Here is a 22908-nt window from a genome sequence, read left to right on the forward strand (position 1 = left end):
TCTTAGTATGAAAATGTGAATACCCAATAATTGTGATGTTAGAAATTCTGGTGTGTAACAAAAATATACAACACCCCTGCTAATATATTTGGTCTAGAAATTAATTCGTGCGGGTGGAAAAGAGATGGCGCAACTAACGGAGCGTCACACAGTTCCGTGTAGCCGCACATGTGTTGCAAACCCCTGTCATCGCGTATCGTTCGTAGTATAGCGCAGTGGATTAAAGCGTCAACAACACCAGTTTGTAGTTAAGTGAACATGGCGCAATTTGTGCCTGATAAAGTGTTTTTGCGGGGTGTCCTGCTGCAGAAAAGTGCGACTGAAAGTCATCGTATTCTGGTGGAAGTGTATGGTGACCATGCTCTAGCTGAGCGAACGTGTCAGAAGCGGTTTGCACGGTTTAGAAGTGGTGATTTCAGCTTGGCAGACCAAGAGCGAGCTGGACAACCAAAAAAATTTCAAGACGAAGAATTGACAGCATTGCTCGAGCAGGATTCGTGTCAAACGCAGAAACAACTTGCAGCAGCATTAGGCGTTGATCAAACAACAGTCTCCAAACGCTTGAAAGCCATGGGAATGATTCAAAAGATGTCACATTGGGTTCCACATGAATTGAAAGACAGAGACGTTGAAAGACGAAAAATCATTTGCGAATTGCTGCTTCAACGACAGAGCAGAAAGGGGTTTCTGCTTCGAATTATTACGGGTGATGAGAAGTGGATCCATTACGAGAACCCTAAACGAAAAAAGGCCTGGGTGAAACCAGGTGAACCAGGTCCATCACAACCAAAACGAGATATTCACTGTGCAAAGGTTATGCTGTGCATATGGTGGGATATGAAAGGTGTGGTGTACTATGAGCTGCTGCAACCGGGTGAAACTATGAATGGAGAACGTTATCGACGACAATTAATGCGTTTGAAGCAAGCTCTGGCCAGAACACGACCAGAATGGGAGAACAGACATGATAAACTTATTGTTCAACATGATAACGCTCGCCCACATGTCGCAAAACCGGCCAAACCTATTTAGAAAATGTCGGATGGGAAGTTTTACCCCACCCGCCGTATTCACCAGACATTGCTCCTTCGGACTACTACTTGTTCGCTTGCATGAACAACGATTTGATTGGACAGCGGTTTACTTCTTCAGAAGATATCGAAACATGGGTCTCTGACTGGATCGCTTCCAAGGATGAGGACTTCTTTCGCCACGGAATCCGTACCTTGCCTGACAGATGGGCGAAAGTAGTGGTTAGCGATGGACAATATATTTCTTAAGATATCTATGTATTTTGTGTTTGTACTACAGCTTCAATGTGTGCGTACCAACCGCACGAATTAATTCCTAGACCAAATATATAAAAACATTTCGAATGCACTGCATTGTTTTGTATATAGGTTTCAAGTATTATTTATTGTGCTAATGAGAAATAACAAATTTATGTCATACTTGTCTCTTCAAGAACAGTGATGTGAGGCGAACACAACACAATAGAAAAGCTTTTATTCTCTTGAAGCTGGCATTGCTTCTCTTAAATCTCAAGACTATTAAAATCTCAAGAGAGGAGCTTATATACCGGTATACACTTCCTGTTTACTTTTGTTTTTTAGGTTAGAGATAGAAGCAGTTAATTTAAAAAAAAAGTATATTGCGGATAATACACTAAAGATCACCATTAGTCCCTTTTGTACCGTTTTCTTATTTTAGCAGATTACTAGACACGCGGTGAAAGCACTCTGCTTTGGAAAGAGAGAAAAATTGAAAGGTAGTAAATCTCAAACAATCCCGCGGTTAAACAACAGAAATATCTCGTTGTCCTCCAAGACATTAGCGCGCCAGCAACTGGTATTTCCCTTCTTTAAGGGGACACTCAGAGGAACAAATTGATTTCAAATGTTCATTTTATAAAACCTAAAAATTAATGCTCGGGTGTTTGTGCAGAGGGTGTTAAGTCACAAAATTCCATTTTTGAGTTTTTACTATCACTGGAAAGAGATTTTTTTTCTCTACACATGTGTATAAGAGGCTAAGTCAAATTCGAATATGTACCGAAGTTAGTAACTTGTGTTTTATGAGGTAGTTCAGTAAATTTCGAATACGGTTGTGCAAAGAGTTGTAAGTCAAGTTTGAACTGACTTAGCACTCTTTACCCTCACAGTTTGTCCCAAATGTGTGTGTGCAAAGTGGGCTAAGTCGCCCCTTTTCCCTAAGCAGAATCCGTTCTTGTGTGCGGAATTGGGTAAGTCACACGGGCGTAAACCTTATACCTTTTTAATAGTGACGCCGCTGCTGACCAACAGATGGTACTACCTATATCACACCTTATGATCAGTCTACATATTTATTTTTTTTTTGGAACTGAAGCAACATTTCCGTCAAATTACAGTTTCATATCATGTCGATGTAAATGGAGAAAGAAAAAAGGTTTTTAAAGGCTGCTTTATGAAGATGTTTGGCGAAACAAAGAAGTTCATTGAAACCGTAATTCAAAAGAAACGATCCAGTATTTCGGTCATAGTTGCTCCGGATGCAAGGGGTGTCCACAAGCCTGATAATGCAAAATCTGAAGAGGAAGTGCAGGAAGTTCGAAAACATCTACAAGCTGTTCTTAAATATGAGAGCCATTGCTCACGGAAAGATTCGGACAGAAGATACTTGCCATCATATCTCACCATTTCGGAGCTTTATGACGAGTACAAAAGAATCTGCAAGGGATCTCCTGTGAGTCGGTCCCTTTTTGAAAAAGAGTTTCGCGAAATGAGTTTAAAAATCAAGAAACCACATGCGGATACATGTCAATTGTGCGACAGGTTGTCATTGCGGATAAAAGCAACCGGTGATGAAGATTCAAAAACACAACTAAATGAACATCATAGGCAAGCTGAGCTGGCCTACCAGGCTAAAGCTAGAGACAAGGAACTATCCAAACACGATCGAGGAAAGAAAACCGTAACTTTTGACATGCAGCAATGCCTACCGACACCTTTGGTTAACCCTTATTGGCACAATCCGGGCCTGGGAGGCCCGGAAGATATTATTTTCGGCTCAAAGTTTCATAAATATATATGTATGAGGCTAAGTCTTTTTGACATCATCAGTTGAATATTCAAAGCTGTTATGGTGATATCCTTTCCGTTTTGTAATTTTAAATTTTTGAACTTAGACATATTTTCCGTATATACCCCGCTTTTGCACAATCCGGGCCTTGTAGACCCGAACTCAAATTATTCAATATTTTGTGTACATGCTCTGCCTTTCTTCCTCATTTCCTTCAAATTGTTGAAGTAAATATAATAATTCATAGTTTTACTTATAACTACTACATGGCATCACATTTCTTTCCCAATTTGTTGAAAACGAAAGTTATTGTTTGATATTATAATACTCTAATATTTAGGAAATAAATACATTACTTTTATTTACGCACGCAAATAGCAGTTTATATCATTATGTGTTTGAAAATAGGTCTTGCAAAGATTTTTAGAATAATTTGCGATAGAATCCTGAGTAGCTTTTAGAATATAAAAGGGTTACCGCTTTCTAAATGTAATTTTACTGCATAAGGTTGGTGTAGGTATATTCAATAAGTGCTATTCATTACTGTGATTTATAAGTATGGCTAGTGTATCGGAAATGTAAAATATTAGACTGATGTTAGAATAAGTGGACGAAAGCGATACTAGTCTCTGGTTGACCAGTGGTGACGACAATGGTGGTGAGGATTCGAATGTTCGTAATGATACTCATAGAAAATAGCGAGAACTCAGATACAAGTGAAAGTGCCAACAAAAATGACTCTGATGCAGAGGCAAGTAACGGAACATCGAATATTGTAAGTGCAGAATTGCGTTCAAAAGACGGACGTTCTTGGTCAACTTCTCCTGGCAAACGATCTCAGACTAGATCTCACAATATTATATGTCCAGCTCCTGTACCACGGCAGGGAACATTTGCTCATTCTCCTCGCGCTGCGTTTGATTTGTTCATTACACATGACATTTTGGAAGAAATTGTGTTGTGTTCTGATTTGAAAGCAAGACGAGAAGCAGCTGAGGTTCGTAAGAAATGGTGAGAAGTAGACAAAGAAGAAATGTTAGCGTTTTTAGGACTTCTACTTTTGGCTGGCGTCGAGAAAAATTGGAAATGTATCAGTCAGAGAACTGTTTCAAAGTTCCGACTCGAACTCGCATTTGAACGATACAATGTCTGTCAACAGATTTAAATGTATTTTGAGCTGCTTACGCCTAGATGATAAGAGAACACGAGAGTTTCGTAAAAAGACTGAGAAAGATGCGCATGCGTCCTATGTGTGGAACTGTTTCTTAAGAAAATGTAAAAAGTTGTTATTCCTAGCGAATCACTAACAATTGATGAACAAAATCCCTTTTTACTCAATACATGCCTAAAAAACCGCAAAATAAGGAATGAAAGTGTTTTGGATGTTCGATGCTAAATCTGGCTATGCTTTTGACGGATATTTCTATTGTGTCAGAAAAATTGGTGAACCAGTTCAAAAAGGTCTAGCAGCCGAAGTTGTCAAGCGTTTGGTGTCTTCCCTCAGTCAATGTCAAGGACGTAACAAAGCAACAGACAATTATTTCACAATCGTTCCTTTAGCCGAATACCTTCTCACAAGAAACATAGCAATGGTTGGAACAGTTAGAACTAACAACAGGAGCATCCCTCCCATCATAAGACCTAGTCATAAGAGAAGTGTTTATCCTTCCGAATTTGTTTTTTGTAATGATGTAACAATGGTCAGTTATGTTTCTAAAATGAACATTCTCATCAGCAGCATGCATCGTAATTCGATGATCAATGATAATCACCAAAAGAGGAAGCCGGAAATCATCAACTACTACAATAAAAATAAAGTAGTCGTCGATTTGATGGATCAAAAATTGCAAGAATATTCGTGCAAAAGACAGACTCGAAGATTGCCTTTGGCCTTTTTCATGAATATGTTAGACGTAGCAGTATTAAACTCTTATCTTGTCTTCAAATATCATAATCCGATTTGGAATATCCAAAAGGAGCACAAGCGAAGGATTTTAATCAAGGAGCTAGCTTATGATTTGATTACACCCCTAATGTTGAGAAGAGCTGAGTCATCTACTTTGAGAAGATCTGTAAGAGAGAGTTTGTTAAAATGTGGTATCAAGATTGAAAGCGATAAGCCACCAAGGCCTTAAGAAAAGAAAAGGAAACGATGCCACTTGTGCCCTAGTTCTAGAGACAGGAATACCAAAGTGGTATGCTGCAAATATCAGAATAATGTATGCAGTGAGCATATGTTCGTTATGTGTGAGCGACGTATGTAATATGCAGTATGTATAGAGATATTTCAAGGTAACAGTGAGCACAACTACTAAATTCACATATATTTTTTAAAATAAACTTATACTCTATATATGTTTTCAAAAATGCGTTCATGTAACGTAAAAATTTGCATCTTTTCCTGTTCGAAATAAGTTTAGTTTATTATACCGTACATTCTGCTGTTTATATAATTTACGAATTATATATATATGTATATATATATATATATATATATATATATATATATATATATATATATATATATATATCTTCCGGTATTTAAAATGAACACATTATATAAAATAAATATCAATTCTTTACACTTTCAAAACGATCTTCATTAAATCATGTTCACATGTTCATACTACAGTGTACGTGGGCCTCGCAGGCCCGGAAAGTGCAAACTACGATAAGAAAAGTGTAGTGCCATTAAGGGTTAAAAATTCAATAGCGTTCAATAAGAGGCAACTATGGACTTTTAACCTAACAGTGCACGATTGTGATGATGGCCAAGGTTACTGTTTCATATGGCATGAAGGTTTAGCTAGTAGGGGGGCAAATGATGTCGGTTCCTGCTTGTACCAATTTCTTCTTCACTACTTGAACCCGGATGTCAGACATGTCACAATGTATTCCGACACCTGCAGTGGACAAAACAGGAACAGCCATGTAGCAGTAATATGCATGACTGCTTTGCAAAATTCTCCCCATTTAGAAGTTATCGACCATAAGTTTCTACTACCAGGACATACTCATATGGAGAGCGACATGGATCACAGCTTAATAGAAAAGAAAAAGAAGAAATTCAACGGTAGTATTGACCACCCTCATGATTGGGCGCAACTTATCAGACAGGCTGGAAAGAGTAAGCAGTTTGTTGTAAAAGAAATGTCCCGCGAAGAATTTTTGAACTTCTCTTCTCTTCTTAAGGGCCCCCTCCAACTCCGTACAGTTGATGAAAGTGGTTGCAAGATAACGTGGCGGGATATGAAGTGGCTTCATTATGAAAAGAAGAATTTGGGAATAATATATTACAAAACTAGCTTAAATCAAGAGGAAGACTTCAAGCAAGTTAGTTTCAGGAGAAGAGGAAGGAGCTCTACTCTGACTCCAACTTTTACATATGATGGGCCAGTACCCATAACCACCGAAAAGAAGAAAGATCTTCTTGATCTTCCGCCATTTGTGTCAAATGTATTTCACGATTTTTACAAATCTCTGACAACAGCGAAAACTGCACGTAATGTCTTGCCGGACACAATGGGGAACGTTTCAGAGCCTGAAGAACTGTAACTTCAAATATTTTTTTAGTTTGATACAAAAATGTATGTGTGTAAGGCAGATAGAAAGTGCGTGTCTGTATAGTATGGTGTAGGGGTCTGATTTTCAAAAGTGCAAAACGGGATAAGTAAGAATTTTTCAAATGGTACATTTTTGTTCTCTTATAAGCACCAAACTTAATACATGACATTAGTGATATAATACACACTGTTTGTACACATATGTCTCTTCATAAATCTTATATTAAAGTAGTGTTTACTCGTCATCCTGATTTAGCACGATTTTTTAAACTTTCAAATCAATTTTCCCAAAAAGTGTATTTTTTGACTTAACACCCTCTGCACAAACACCCGAGTGGTTATGGTCAGGGATCTCATGAAATGTTTGAAATACTATTTGTTGAATATCCATTATGTATGGTTTGTCATTTTAAAAAGTAACAATTAATTTTATAATCATTACGAACTTTATTAACGAACATCAATTAAAATTTCTCCTAAAAATGTAAATAATTAAATTAGAAATTAACATCAAATCAAAATTGATTATTTTCAACGTTAGTTTTTTAAAGGATTAATTGCAAGCCTTAAAACGCATTATAATTGTGGGCCACGGTGACTCAGTGGAGAGTGCTTAACTCTAATGCGTGCGGTCCCTGGTTCGATCAGCAGCCAAGCAAGTTTGTGGTAGACAACATCGTATTCGTGAGTTTTCAAAAATGGAACTTTCCAATAATGAAAGTTAAAGTTCAGTATCTCATTAACAATTCTCTCATGCTGGCAATGAAAATAAACTATCTAATTTATAATTGTATATTTTACTGTTTATGAAAATCTTTTTAATAAGATACCTATTTTTCGAAGTGAATGAAAACAATAGTTTTTGTTAGAGTCAGGTTACTTGGCATAAAAACGGTCCATTTATTATGATAAGCTATGTAAAATAGTCTTATATCCATATCACAATATGTGACGGACAACAAATCTTACATCCTGCGTTTACCGTTACTCATGACATGCTTAACGCTTTAGTTGGGGAACTAAATAGTTCAGAAATTATTATGTGGGGCTTTTGCGTTCATGGGAACAAAAAGATGATAGTTACAATTATGTTTAATTACTATTGACTGCCAATTTCTCACATAAGGTTCACTTTAACGCAACAGTTATATACAAATTAGATATCTGAATAGATACTTAATCATTGCTATTATATTTAAAGTACTATCAAATATCAAGACATGTAATTAGCCCTATTAGTTTTAATTAACTGAAATGATATGAAAATTAAAGCTTGCTGCCGATAAGTTTACGTATTCTGTACCTTATCAAAGTAATAAATGATGGAATTAGTTTCAAAGTATATAGCTGTTTCCGAGTGATTAGTTTCTTCGAAATATTTTTTTAAAAAACATGCAAAGGTTTTTGGGACATTCGAGTGGAGTCTAGGTTCTTACAAGCCGTCTCGACTTGACTGGAATTTTACAAAATGTGTCTCGGCTCGAATCTCGTCTCGAATTGAGGCAACTCTCGATTCTTGCGCATTAGGTTTGGCTCGAGGAATGAACCAAGCTGTTGACAACCCTAAATCTGGGCCAAGCAGTTTTGAACATGTTTGTCCAGCGCCCTATAACTTTTAAATCATTTTGGCTCTAGTGGAAATACTTGCTCCTTCGGAACTCAAACCCAGAACCTCATGAACGATGTCCTTGCTTCTTAGACGTAACTACTACAGAGTAGTGTTTCTTCGTTATGTGTAGGGGCACTGCTTCTTGGAGTTCTGAGCGTGATCTCCACCCAGGAGAAATCTGAAATAATACTTAGATAATAAGATAGTAATACATAGAATAATACTGTGTGAAAATAATTTTATCCCTCCAAATACTAAGTATGCCCCAAGACACAAAGCATTATCGTTCATGTTTATAAACGGCATTCTAATAATAATAATAATAATAATAATAATAATAATAATAATAATAATAACTTGTAGCCGAAGTAGTAATATTGATAATTATAATTTCAATGTTAAAACATTGAAAAGAGTACTTCAAACTATACATAGGATTTTGCTCGATTAGGCTCGTTTTGACTCGACTCGGCTCCAAATTGGAACCAAAATCGAGTCGAGTTTCGAGTAGAGTTGGAAGAAATTTTCCGAGTCGAGTTCTCGAGTCGAGCTGAAAGATGTATGTTAAGAGTCGAGTCGAGTTTCAAACAAAGCTCGCTCAAACTCGCTCATGCCCATCTCTACACGTAATATATATAGTGATCACTAGATCTTACTTCAGTACAACGTTAGTCTATTTTCAACGTAAATACTACCAACATTCGAGAAAATACATTCAAGTGAAGTTGGAAAAGTGTCACCACATTCGTGGAACATTAAACACAGGGAAAGGCTATGAAAGGTAAAAGGACACTACCATGACTGGTCGCTTACTAATTTTAGAAGTTTCTATTATCATCTTTAACATAACCCATTTATAGAATCTTCTGTCTGTGTCCATATGTTATATCACTTACGTCGGAATAAGTATCTCTTTGTAAATAATAAATAACTGACCTTACTACTTTTCATTCATTTTATAACTTTCTGCAACATGAAACATGAGCCTACACGTTAAAGTAGAATCTGAAGCACATGAGCTTCCAACCTCAAATCGATCCTGGGTCTCCTGCGCTAAGCACACGTAAGTAAATCCTTTTGGGCATTTCCCGTTCCAACTCTCCATCCACGAACATGAATCCTAACTTTCGACAATCTATGTACTGACCAAATTTGGTTGTAATTCCTCAAAGTACTTCTTGAATTATTTGTCTTTCGAACAGGTAAACACAAAGAGTAAATATATAAAGAGGTGCCTGGTACGCCAAGCTCGTTAAATACGAAATAGAAGTTGTTAGTTTAACGTTAAACGTTTATGCCCTTTAGGCTAAAGGAGAACTGCGACTAAGGCAAATGAAAAATGGTAAATGTAAATGGTAAATGGTAAAATAAGTCCTTGTGTTCGCTCACGAAAGTCGAACCTGAGACCTTGTGCACCAATGGTACACAGGCTAACCACTGGAGTAGCGATGACGAGGCTTAGAAAATAAGTAACAATAGCTAAGGTATTAGTTAAACTTGAGCTCAACTTTAATTTTATTTTTATATGTGAGTGACAAAACATGATGTGTACAGTACATTTAAACAGGCAACCAGATAAAAACTTATGAATTGAATTTAAAATACTTTAAGTTCAGTTGTGAAAATTATATATATATATATAGGTAAAGGTACGGGGGATGCCGACCCCCACCTCGAAACACAATATGTAAGACTTACCCCAATATGTAAGACGTACAATAGCAGGAGAACGGCTTGACTTCATGTTGCTATTTAGTGACCCCTACCTTTTCAGATACACTTTTACCGCTATATATATATATATATATATATATATATATATATATATATATATATATATATATATATACTGCTAAACAGCCATATAGAAGCTAATACATACGAATGTTATTATAACTTGTGGCATTCACACGTCTTACAAGGAATGCTTTTCCAAGAATTACAAAATATTCGTGAAATTTCCATCCCACTCAAGCCTTTATAGTTTGCTTCTGACATAAAGAATGTCTTTTCCTAATTATTAGGTAACTATTCCAAGAAACAAATGATGGGATTCTAACGTCTGCAAAGTATGGGATTCTAAAGGTTTACATGCTGTTTCAAGTCTGTTTTAACCTCTTTTAAATGCTATGCTTTTGTTTGGTTACATAAAATGCGTTGCTATCTTTTCTATCTGTATCACAACTCGATAATGGTGATTTTTTTTCTGCATGGTTCAAAATTGAATTGGTCACTCAAATTTTACCCTACGTTTATTTGAATAGCACAAAAAGAAACAGAATGCTGAGCTAGTTTAAATGGTTCTTCTTCGGTTTTTTGTGTTTAGTACAAATTTAGTGCTTTGTTTATTTGTGCAGTACAACAGGTACAAAATACTGAGCTAGTGAAACTAACCCTTCTTCGCTTTTCTCCCCGTTGGTACAAAAGTAAATACGCCACTCAAATTTATTCATTCGTTTTTTTGTGTAGTACAAAAACTATAAAATACTGAGCTATTTAAAATGATTCTTCTACGCTTTTCCCCGTTGGTACAAATGTAAATAAGCCACTCAATTTTATTGCTTCGTTTGTTTGAGTGGCACAAAAAGGTATAACATGCTGAGTTACTTAAAAAAACAATTCTTCATTGTTTCTTTTTGGTACAAAACTGAAGAAGTCACACAAATGTATGCCTTCGTTTGTTTAAATAGTACAAAAAGGTATAAATTCTGAAATAAGAAAATGGACTATCTTCGCTTTTTGTGGCTAGTACAAATTCATTCCTCAGTTTATTTGTGTAGCACAAAAATTATTAGTTCCTTAAATCTTATTTCTTTGCTTTTTTCTGTTTAGTCCAAAACTAAATAAGTCACACAAATTTAACCTTTCCTTTCTTTAAATATTATAAAAGTTATACAAATCTAAGCTAGTCAAAAATGGCCCTTCTTTGCTTTTCTTGTCGTTGGTACAGCAGGAAATATGAAACCCGCACTTATTTATTCATTTGTTTAAATAGTACAAAAAGGGTATAAAATATTGAGATAGTTAAAATGGACCTTCTTAGCATTTGTTCTGATTCTTGCAAAAATAAAATAGAGCACTCAAATGTTTTCCTTTGTTTATTTAAAGAGCACAAAAAGGTATAAAATGCTCTTTTATTTAAAATGACCCTTCTTCGTTTTTCCCGGTTAGTACAAATTTATTTTTTTGATTTAAATCTTAGAAAACGGTATAAAATAGTATTTTTTCGCTTTCCCTGGTCAGTACAAATTTATTCCTTTGTTCAATTAAATAGTACAAAATGGTATATAATTGAATACCGAAAGTTACTCTGTCGTTTATTGGAGTAGTACAAATAGTACATAAATTCTTAGCTAGTTAGAATGGTCTTTCTTCTTCCCTTTTCCTCGTTAGTACAAAAGGAAATAGTGCATCTAAATGTATCACTTCGTTTGTTTAAATAGTAAAAAAAGGTGTAAAATTCTATGCCAATTCAGAGTGGTCCTTCTTCGCCTTTTTCCTCATGGACACAAAAGTAAATAAGCCACTCAAAATTATTCCTTCGTTCATTTGAGCTACTTAAAATAAACCTTCGTAGCCTTTTCTGATTAGTACAAATTTACTCTTTCTCTTATTTAAATGGTAGAAAAAAGGTATAAACTACTGTGCTAGTTAAAATAGCTCTTCTTCGCATTGCTTCCTGCTCGGTATAAAAAGTAGGACACACAAACTTACTCATTTTTCACTTTTTTTCAGCTTGATACAAAAGGAAAGAGGACAATCAAATTCATTCACTCATAACTTTTTTCTGGTAGGTATAAATTTATCCATCCGTTTGTTTAAATATTAAAAAAGGTACAAAAAACGCTGAGCTACTTAAAATGGACTTTCTTTGCTTTTTTCTGCTTAGTACAAATTGAATAAATCAATTTAGTTTACATTGGTCATTACTTTTATGACATGCAGTAGTTGAAGACCTATTACTAAATGTGAAAACTACACCTCAATATGTTCCTCCGTTTACAAGTTATTCGGTTTTAAATATTTGACCATTGAGCTGAATGGTAAGTACTTACGGACATGTATTAGTTTATCACTTATTACTAAATGTGGAAAGTGCACCTAAATATGTTCCACCGTTTACAAGATATTCGGCTATAAATTTCTGACCTTTGATCTCAATGGTAAGTACTTTCGGGACATGCAGTAGTTGATGACCTGTTACTAAATGTCGAAAGTACACCTAAATATGTTGCTGCGATTACGAGTTATTCGGGTTTAAATATTTGAGCTGTGACGAAGTTGATCAGTACTTTTGGAACTTGAAGTAGTTGATGACATATTATTAACTGTGGAAAATCCACATCAATATGTGGCTTCGTTAACATATTATTCGTGTTTAAGTATTTGACATTTGAACACAATGGTCAGTATATTTGGGCCACGCAGTAGTTGATGACCTATTACCAAATGTGAAAACAGGACCACAATACATCTCCGTTTATGAGTTATTCGGATTTAAACCTTTGACCATGAAGGTAAGTACTTTTGGGTCATGTAGTAGTTGATGGACTATCACTAAATGTGGAAACAGCACCTGTTATAAATGGCTCCGTTTAATAGTTATTCGGGTTTAAATGTTTGACTTTCACCTCCAGGTCAGTGCCTTTGGGACATGCAGTAGTTGATGATATATTGCTAAATGTGTAAAGGGCGCCTCAATATGTGGCTACGTTTACAACTTATTCGTGTTTAAGTATTTGACATTTGAATATGATGGTCATTAATTTGGGACATGCAGTAGTTGATGCCCTATTACTAAATGTGGAAACTGCACCTAAACATGTGGCTCCATTTACGATTTATTCGGGTATAAATATTTCACTTTTTACCTCAATTGCCAGTACTTTCGGGACATTAGCTAATTGGTGTCCTGTTACTAAATGTGGAAACTACACCTTAATATTTTGCTCCGTTTAAGAGTGTTTCGCGTTTGGGCCTTTCACCATGACGGTCAGTACTTTTGGGATATGTAGTAGTTGATGACCTATTACTAAGTGTGGAAACAGCACGTGAATATATGGCTCCGTTTAATAGTTAATTGAGTTTATATATTTGACCTTTCACCTAGATGGACAGTACTTTTGAGATATGCAGTAGTTGATGACCTATTAGTAAATGTGGAAATGAACCTCATTATTTTCCTCCGTTTACAAGTTAATCGGTTTTAAATATTTGACCTTTGACCTCAATGGTTAGTACTTTTGGAAGACGCAGTAGTTGATGATTTATTACTAAATGTGGAAACACCTCCGAAATATTTTGCTCCGTTTAAGAGTTACTCGGGGTTAAATATGTGAACTGTGACCAGGTTTATTAGTACTTTTGGAACATGTAGTAGTTGATGACCTATTACTGAATACGGAAACTGCACCTCAATATGTAGCTATGTTTACCACCATAGTCTGTACTTTTGAAACATTCAGTACTTCTTGACCTATTACTAAATGTGGAACATCACCTCAACGTGTTGCTTCGTTTACAAGTTATACGGATTTAAACATTTGACCAAGATGGTCAGTACTTTTGGGGCATATAGTAGTTGATTATCTATTGTTAAGTGTGGAAACAGCACCTGAATATATGGCTCCGATTAATAGTTATTTGGGTTTAAATAAATGACCTTTGAGCTCCATGGTTAGTACTTTTGGGACACGTAGTAGTTGATGATCTATTACTTAATGTGGAAACTGCACGTCAATATGTGGCTACGCTTACAAGTTATTCGGGTTTAAATATTTGACCTTTGACCACAATTCTTAGTACTTTTCAAACATGCAGTAGTCGATGACCTAATAATAAAAGTTGAAACTGCGCTCAATATGTTGCTCCGTTTACAAGTAATTTGGGTTTAAATGTATTGACCTTGTACCTCGATTGTCAGTGGTCTTGGGGTATGTAGTAGTTGATGTATTGTTACTAAATGTAGAAACTGCACCTCAATATGTGGCTCCGTTTACAAGTTATTCTGGTTTAAGTATTTGACATTTGACCACGATGGTCAGTACTTTTGGAACATGCAGTAGCTGTTGACCTATTACTAGATGTGGAATAAGCACTTCAATACGTTGCTTCATTTACGAGTTATTGGTTTTATACATTTTACCATAATGGTCAGTACACTTTGGAAATGTAGTAGTTAATGACCTATTAGTAAGTGTTGGATTAGCACCTGAATATATAGCTCCGTTTAATAGTTAATTGTGTTTATATGTTTTAACTTTAACCTCAATGGTCAGTACTTATGGAACATGCAGTAGCTACTGTCATATTGCTAAATATGGAAACTGCATCTCAATATGTTGCTCCCTTTAAAAATGATTCGTGTTTAAATATTTGCACTTTGACCTCAATGGTCAGTACTTTCGGGACATACAGTAGTTGCTGACTGTTACTAATTGTGGAAACTGCACCTCAGTATGTCGCGCCATTTTCGAGTTATTCTGGTATAAATATTTGAACTGTGACCGCGTTGATCAGTACTTTTGGGACTTGTAGTAGTTGATGACCTATTACTGAATGTGGAATCACAATCTCAATATGTGGCTTCGTTTACAACTTATTGTGGTTTAAGCATTTGACGTTTGATCACAATGGTCAGTACTTTTGGGACATGCAGCAGTGGATGGCTTATTACTAAATGTGGAAACTTCACCTCGATATGTGTCTACGTTTACAAGTTTTTCGGGTTTAGAGATATGAAGCTTTGACCACGATGGTCAGTGCTTTTGGTACATCTAGTAGTTAATTGCTGAAACTGCATCTCAATATGGGCCTTTGTTTACGAGTTATTTCTGTTTAAATATATGACCCTTGACCTCAATTGTCAGCAGTTTGGGACATGTAGTAGTTGATGAATATTACTAAATGTGGAAACAGCACCTCAATGTGTGACTACGCTTACGAGCTATTCCGGTTTAAATATTTGCCCTTTGACTTCTATGATCGGTAATTTTGTTACATGTAGCAGCATATCTCCGGTTACTAAATGTTGAAAAAGCACTTCAATATGTGTGTCTCGGTTTAAGAGATATTCAGGTTTAAATTTTTGATATTTGACCTCCACTTTCAATATTTTGGGACATGGAGTAGTTGATAACATATTGCTAAATGTACAAACTGCACCTGAATATATTGCTCCGTTTAACAATTATTCGGGTTTAAATATTTGACCTCTGACCTCAATGTTGAGCACCTTCGATACATGAAGAAGTTACTATATGTGCAAAGTGAATCTCAATATGTTGCTTCGCTTACGTGTTAATCGGGTATAAACATTTGAACTCTGACCACGTTGGTCAGTACTTTTGAACTTGTATTAGATGATGACCTATTACCAAATGTGGAAACATTACTTCAATATTTGACTCTATAAACAAGTTATTCGGGTTAAAGTGTTTGACATTTGACCACGATTGTCAGTACTTCTCAGACATGCAGCAGTTGATGACCTATTATTAATGTGGCAACAGCACCTCAATACGTTGCTTCGTTTACGACTTATTCCATTTGGAAAGAGAAAATCAATATGTGGTTCGGTTTAAGAGATATTCGGGTTCAAATATTTGATCTTTGACTTTCATGGTCACTACATTTGGGACATACAATAATTGATGACCTATTACTAAATATGGAAACTGCTCCTGAATATGTAACTCTATTTACATTGATTTTTGGGTTTAAATACATTGATCTTTGACGTCGATCGTCAGTGCACTTGGGACATGTAATACTTAATGACCTGTTACTAAATGTTGAAACTGTACCTCAATGTGTGGCTCCGTCTACGAGTTTCTCGAGTTTAAATATTTGAACTCTGACCACGTTGATCATTACTTTTGGGACTTGTAGTCGTTATTGACTTATTACTAAATGTGGAAACACCAACTCAATATGTGGCTCCGTTTATGAGTTATTCGGGTTTAATATTTGATGTTTGACCTCCATAGTCAGTACTTTTGGAACATGTAATATTGTATGACCTGTTTTCAAGTGGTGAAGCAGCACCTCAACATTTGGATCCGTTTGGAAGTTTTTCGGGTTTGAATATTTGACTTTTAACCTCCATGGTCAGTTCTTTTGGAACATGTAGCAGTTGATGACCTATTACTATTGGTTCATAATCTCTGCTCTATTATACTAATATGTGTTTGTAATACATGTGCGTAGTCTTATGTAATCTGTCCGATGTTAAATATTGATTAAAATATTCTATACTCTTTTATCTGCCCCGCTATGTTAAAAATGCCTCAGTCTTTCTTGTGTATTCTATGCTTTGTTAAAATAGGGGTTGATAAAAGGGAACAAGTACAGCCTATTATTCTCTGTTATGTTTGTAGTCTTTGCTATGTTACATAGGAGTACTGTTGTGCGTTCGTAGTGTCTGTGTTCATTGTTTTACGTATTACTTTCTTTTTTGCTACGTTAAAATAGCGGTTGGAAAAGTGGTCATAAAAGACAACGAGTACAACTCTAGGCTCTGCTAAATAATTATTAAAATGTTAGTCGTAACCGTTCTTATTTAGGGGTTGAGAAATCTGTTCGTAGCCTTATATAATTTCTGCTATGTTAGAATATGAGTTAAAAAACGTGTTCGTAGTCTTTTATTAGCTCTACTATGTTCGTAGTCTTACGTAAGTTCTGCTATGTTCAATAGTCGGTTGTTAAATGTATTTATTGTCTTTTGTCGATCTGCTAGTTTCGTAGTCTCTGTATTCACCGTGTTACGTATTCTGTGCTTTGTTAGAATAGTAGTTGCAAAATGTGTTCATAGTCGTAAGTAATTTCTGCAATGTTAAACTATGGGTCGTAAAAGGGAACGAATACATCCCAATTAGTTTGATAGCCTTTATGCTATGTTACATGATCTTATATAATTTTTGCTAGATGAAAAAATAAGCCATACTCTTTTATTAGCTCTATTATGTTATATACGAGTTGCGAAAATAGGTGTTCGTTGTCTGTGTAATTCGTGCTATGTTAAAATAGGGGTTGAAAAAGTGCTCATAAGAGGGAACGAATACACCCTTAAAATGGGGTCGTAAAAGAGAACGAGTTTTTGAGGTGTTTGATTTTTCATGGTTGGATGCTGCGTGTGCCATGGGCTGTGTTACATAGTCTTATGTCTGCTATTTTAAAATAGGGGTTGAAAAAGTTTTCATAAAAGGGAACGAGTGCACCCTTAAATAAGAACGTAAAAGGGAACGAGTTTGCGGGGTGTTCGATTTTCCATGGTTAGATGGTACGTGGGTCATGGACTATATTACATAGTCTTATGTCTGCGATGATAAAATGGAGGTTGAAAAAAGTTTTCGTAAAAGGGAACGAATACACCCTTAAAATGGGGTCGTAAAAGAGAATGAGTATTCGAGTGTTCGATTTTCCATGATTGGATGGTATGTGGGTCATGGGTTATGTTACATAGACTTATGTCTGTTATGTTAAAATAGGGGCTGAAAAAGTTTTCATAAAAGGGATCGAGTACACCCTTAAATAAGATAGTAAAAGGGAACGAGTTTGCGAGGTGTTCGATTTTCCATGGTTGGACGGTACGTGGGTCTTGGCGTATTGTGCGACACTGGACTATCGAGTACTTCGGATCAGGTTAGACCTGGATTGGCCTCTTATGTTCCCGGTATGGCCCAGATCGATCATTTTTCCTCTACTCATACACCATTTTCACCACAAAAAAGGAAATAAAATCATTCAGTTTTACGTCCCACGTTTATGCCAGTTAGGCTAAAGGAGAGGGTGGTGATGGGAAATGAATGAAATTGTAGAATGAAGAAATCGGAAGGAAACGGGGAATCCTGAGAAACCCAAGAGCACAGTGCCACTTTCAGTAGAGTTCCTACTTCTTACTTATATTATTTATTTTGTTCACCTTCTGCCAGGTTCGTGTTTATGTATATCCATAACTGTCTCTAATGCAGAATCAATATATAAAGACAATATATGATTAATAGGGGATTTGGCATTGCTGATTAAATTATTATTAAATTCACGTTATTATTACACTTGAATGTTTATTCATGTTAAACAGACATTTATCATTTATGCGCAATTCATGTATTTTACGGACAACTCACGATGTACTTAGCATGATTTATCTGTAACATACATGGCTGCTTGCTGTGTACTCATTCCAGAAAATAACACTCATGTTCCTTTAAACAAATTTGTTTTCTTCGTACATTAACCCTAAAGTTCGTGGGTTGTAAACATGTCTGAATGTAATTTATTATGACTCTGTATTTTCTAAACAGCGTATGGACTATGGATACTCTATGTATCTAGCTGATATTTTAAATAAAAAAGTGCGAATAATATGTTCGTTTGTAGGATGGTAAACCATATTTAGCTTTTGCACCCAAAGAAATCAATACCATATATATTCGTGTCATGCGTACGCAGTTACGTAAGCATATCCTATTTTAGCTTAACACTCTTTATCCGAAAAGCGATTGTCTGTTTTTATTTGATTTTTTAAATAATGACTTTCTGCTTCTGTGTCAATATATACTTACCCCAGACAAGGAAATTTATTTCATTACTTCATTTTACAGAATTTGCTTTCAAACAAAATTATGCTCAGCGAAAATTTACTATAAACGAATGTTTTATTCATCATCGTACTTAGAGCAACGCAAAATTGTATTACGTATATAACACTTCGGAATATGCATTAGGTAAATTGTATTCATAATTTCCCTCTAATAACACTTTTTTTCTCACGAAGAAAATTAAAATAAACGGAATATTTATATTTCTTTCTGTTACCATCGTAATATATAAATATAGAGTCACCAGTGCTTCTTTGTTTTTTTTATTTCGTAATCATAGCTACTCTGTCATTATTGCATGGCACTATATTGTTCAGTTTAATATCCATTTCAGCGAGGTCATAGTTTATTTCAGAGAAAATGCCAACCCAGAGCAGGGGCTTTGCGTTCTTCAAACTATTCCGATTCCTCTTAGAATTACAATATACTCTACCTGTTACTCTTTACTATTAGGTATATGAAATACATAGAGGTGATGACGTGTGCACAATAAATCAAATTGATTACGCCAGATGCCATATGCTATATATTGTATTATGGCTGTCCGAAAATAGGCATTATTAGTAAAACAAAATCCTCAAAATCACCAGATGCATAAGTAATATTACGTAATAACTTTGGAAATGTAAGATCATCTTTACTAGAATGTTCTTCACTTCTTAATGATTATAACTAAACGATAGTAACTTATTTACCATTATAAATTCGAATATGATATCTTAGTAATGTTATTACTTAGTGGCACTATGCTTTCTTACAGTTGTCTTTGCCACTGATACAATATGTATATCTCTTGCAGTTTAAAAATATAAGAACTGTGAAATAATATAATTATTTATACTTAGATAAACCGTTTTCGGTCTCACGAAGCGCAATGAGCAAAGGTATTTTCTTTCTCTATCCACCATACTAATCATGTGGTACATTATGCTAATATTTTAACATGTAGATTGTTGTGACTTTGTTCATCTTAGTTCTTTTTTAGCCTAACCTACACAACCGTGAGAAAATTTCATTTCTTTTCATTTTCGTTCGTCTTAAAACTTCGATTAAACATTCTGACAAATATTTTTTTCTTTTCGACTAAATATATTCTATTGGCCTTCAAATAATATTAACGCTTACTTAACTTATTTGTCTCTACTAATATTTTGGATTAAACATATAAGCATGTTGGATACGACTGTTACTCAATTAATAAAATTAATTCCTAACCAGAATATAAAGCTTATACAATGCAGATACATTCTTGTAATGTTAAAATATACTGTATATGTCTTAAGCATAGTAGTGATTAAATGCTAAGCAATTAACTTACAAAATTTATAATTGTATAAATAGTATAAAATCGATCATTACCATATTCACAAAATGAAGCTAATCAACTTTCTTGATACTAAGTATATTTTAAACTAATCAGATATTACGAATGTTATAAGTAAGTGCGGTATTATTCTCATCATATTTATGTTCCCTGATGTTGTAACAAAGAAAAATTTACAAACAAATTTCCTCTCGATCTACTGTATTTATAAAATTTCTAAAAAAATATTTTTCTTTTATTGTCAATTATGGATTAACTACATTCTGTTTATACTTAACTTCTAAGTAACTTCTTCATATTGTTTTAAAAACAAACTTGGGTACAAGGTTGTATCGGTGACACATTTATAGTAAACGAAAAATAAGTATGACTATGTTGTTTAATACTTAGAAAAGTAAGCATGCTGATACATATTCTACAGTATAAAAAGTATTACTTATCCAACATACAAACTATTCTTAAAATATAACCAATAACGATCATGTAAATTTTAATAAATAAACTTAACATTTTATGCTCATGGACAAACAAAATTCCATTGAATATGTACGACAGTTTACATTAGAATGTCTAACAAATTATGGAGTAATACCATAATGCAATAACAACAACAACTATAATAATACCATATGAAAAACAATAATAAGAAAAGTTGACAAGAATGGACTAGAATTTAGCTACCAGAATGACGTTGCAATTCTGAACTATGTGTAGATTCTAGCAGTAAATAATATAAGTGCGCATGAGCATTTCATTTTACTGCTTCAAAATAGTTTAAAACAGAGAAGGTTGAACTTTTCCAAATATAGGTTTTACTACACAAAGAACACGCTCTTATTTGTTTATCTGAAGGGGAATCGGCAATGCAGTTCTAAGAGTAGTGTTTCTGACCTGAGATGGTGAAGTGTTAGGCCCGTGAATTTGTTTTATTAGCAAATTATTCTATAGGTCAATCTTTGGTATGTGTAAAGCTTTATATTAGTTCTACAATAATAGGAAGTATATGATTTTTACTCTATCTTTCAACAAATTGTATTATTAAACTACCTTTACATGTAGGAGGAATATATTATAATAGTATTGATCAGGGCTGAAGAGAATATCTTAGGGTTCATGGTTGATAGTTTGAAGGTTGGTTGAATATTGATTCATCAACAACAAGACAATTTATTTAAAATATATATATTATTTTTTTATAGTCTTTACAGTGTCTCTTTGTTTCTTTATTCAGGTAGCTTACATTGAAAGCATAGTGTTGAAGATACTAAGAAGAGAAGTATACTCCTTGAATATCACTCCCATAGAAGAGCACTGTCCTTTTTATCCGAAAAGGAAATGTAATGTTGTATAATAAGGGGGTTATAGTCATTTAATGTTAATATAAGTTAACAGTCTAATCCACTAAAAATTGACGTTAGCTCCTTTTTGAGTATTCACATCTCCTTAGTTGGGGAGAATAAAGTCCCAGTGACATCATTAACAGTGAAATGCCTCTTTTTTGCATCGATTAAACTAATAGTTGTCAGAGTAACGAGAAGTTCAGGTCGAAAGTGTGTGCAACTTTTGCTTCCTATTTGAGATAAGATGATAACAACACATTTCGGATGCAACCCAAATATTATATTTAGCTATTATCCCTATGAATTTAGTCAGCTCGTTTTAAGACCCTTGGTTTCATTCATGGTAAATCATATGAGGAGAACTAAGAATGTTAATCTAACGAGTGATGATAATAATATATTATTGTTGTTGATGGTAATTGTTACTGGTAAAAGAAGGCAATTTCTGCATCAAAAATGAGGAAGATTACTGCAATAAGGAGGAACCGTAGGAAGAAAGGGATTCGGTCCAATGAATTACGGTCAAACCCACATTCAAATGTGAAGCTTTTTTCACGATCATTGATGATTTTTTAGAGAGAAGAATTGAGATGCTTACAAAAGTTAGTCAAATAATAATGGCTAGTAGGGCAGTCGTTAGAATTGTGTTCATTGCCTGTTTCATTTAAATGATCATCTTGATTGGGAGATAAATATACTATATATATTAAATATGCTAACCTCCTCATCAATAGATAGAAACGTAAAAGGAATAATCATACTACATCTACAAAGTGTGCATCCCAGGCGACGCATTCAAATCCAAAGTGTTGTGTAGAAAAAAAATGTGATAGGGGATGGCGTAATTGACAGGTGGCTAGAAATGTAGAGCCAACAATAACATGAAGGCCATGAAAGCCTGTTACTATAAAGAATTTCGAGCCATAAACAGCATCTGCAATTGTGAGCGGAGCTCCATAATATTTATATACTTGTAATGCTATGAAATATAAGCGTAAAAGGAGTAGTGGACCTTGCGTTGCTTGAGTGTGGTTAGCTTTATTAATCTATGATGAGCTCATGTTACAGTAACTCCTGAGGTTAGTTGAATCTCGGTTTTGAGGAGAGGAATGTGTATAGGGTTGAATAACCTAATTCCTGTTGGTTTCCAGAATGATCCAATTTCTAATGTTGGTGCTTGTCTACTGTGGAAGAAAGCTCAAAAGAATGAAATAAATAAGAATACTTCGGAAATAATAAATAAGATTATACCTCATCGAAGGCCTAATGTTGCTTGTATAGTGTGTAATCCTTGGTATGTTCCTTCTCGGGTCACGTCTCGTCTTCATTGAATTATAGTTAGTATAATAATTAATATGCCGAGTAAGAGTAGGGTAGGATCATATTGATGAAATCGTTTAGGGAGACCTTT

At 34.8% G+C, this 22908-nt stretch overlaps 1 long non-coding RNA gene across 1 annotated transcript in view; it reads right to left on the reverse strand.

The window, feature by feature from the left end:
* LOC145683396 (uncharacterized) overlaps nucleotides 1–20316 on the reverse strand; it is a 110069-nt gene extending 89753 nt beyond the window's left edge. The window contains exon 1 of the long non-coding RNA XR_014131078.1: nucleotides 20193–20316. This is a non-coding gene — a long non-coding RNA (uncharacterized LOC145683396). The remainder of the gene's footprint in view (nucleotides 1–20192) is intronic.
* Nucleotides 20317–22908: the final 2592 nt, after the last annotated feature.

Source organism: Thermobia domestica, chromosome 4 (genome assembly GCF_964235325.1).
Source record: "Thermobia domestica chromosome 4, izTheDome1.hap1.1, whole genome shotgun sequence".
Classification (NCBI taxonomy): domain Eukaryota; kingdom Metazoa; phylum Arthropoda; class Insecta; order Zygentoma; family Lepismatidae; genus Thermobia; species Thermobia domestica.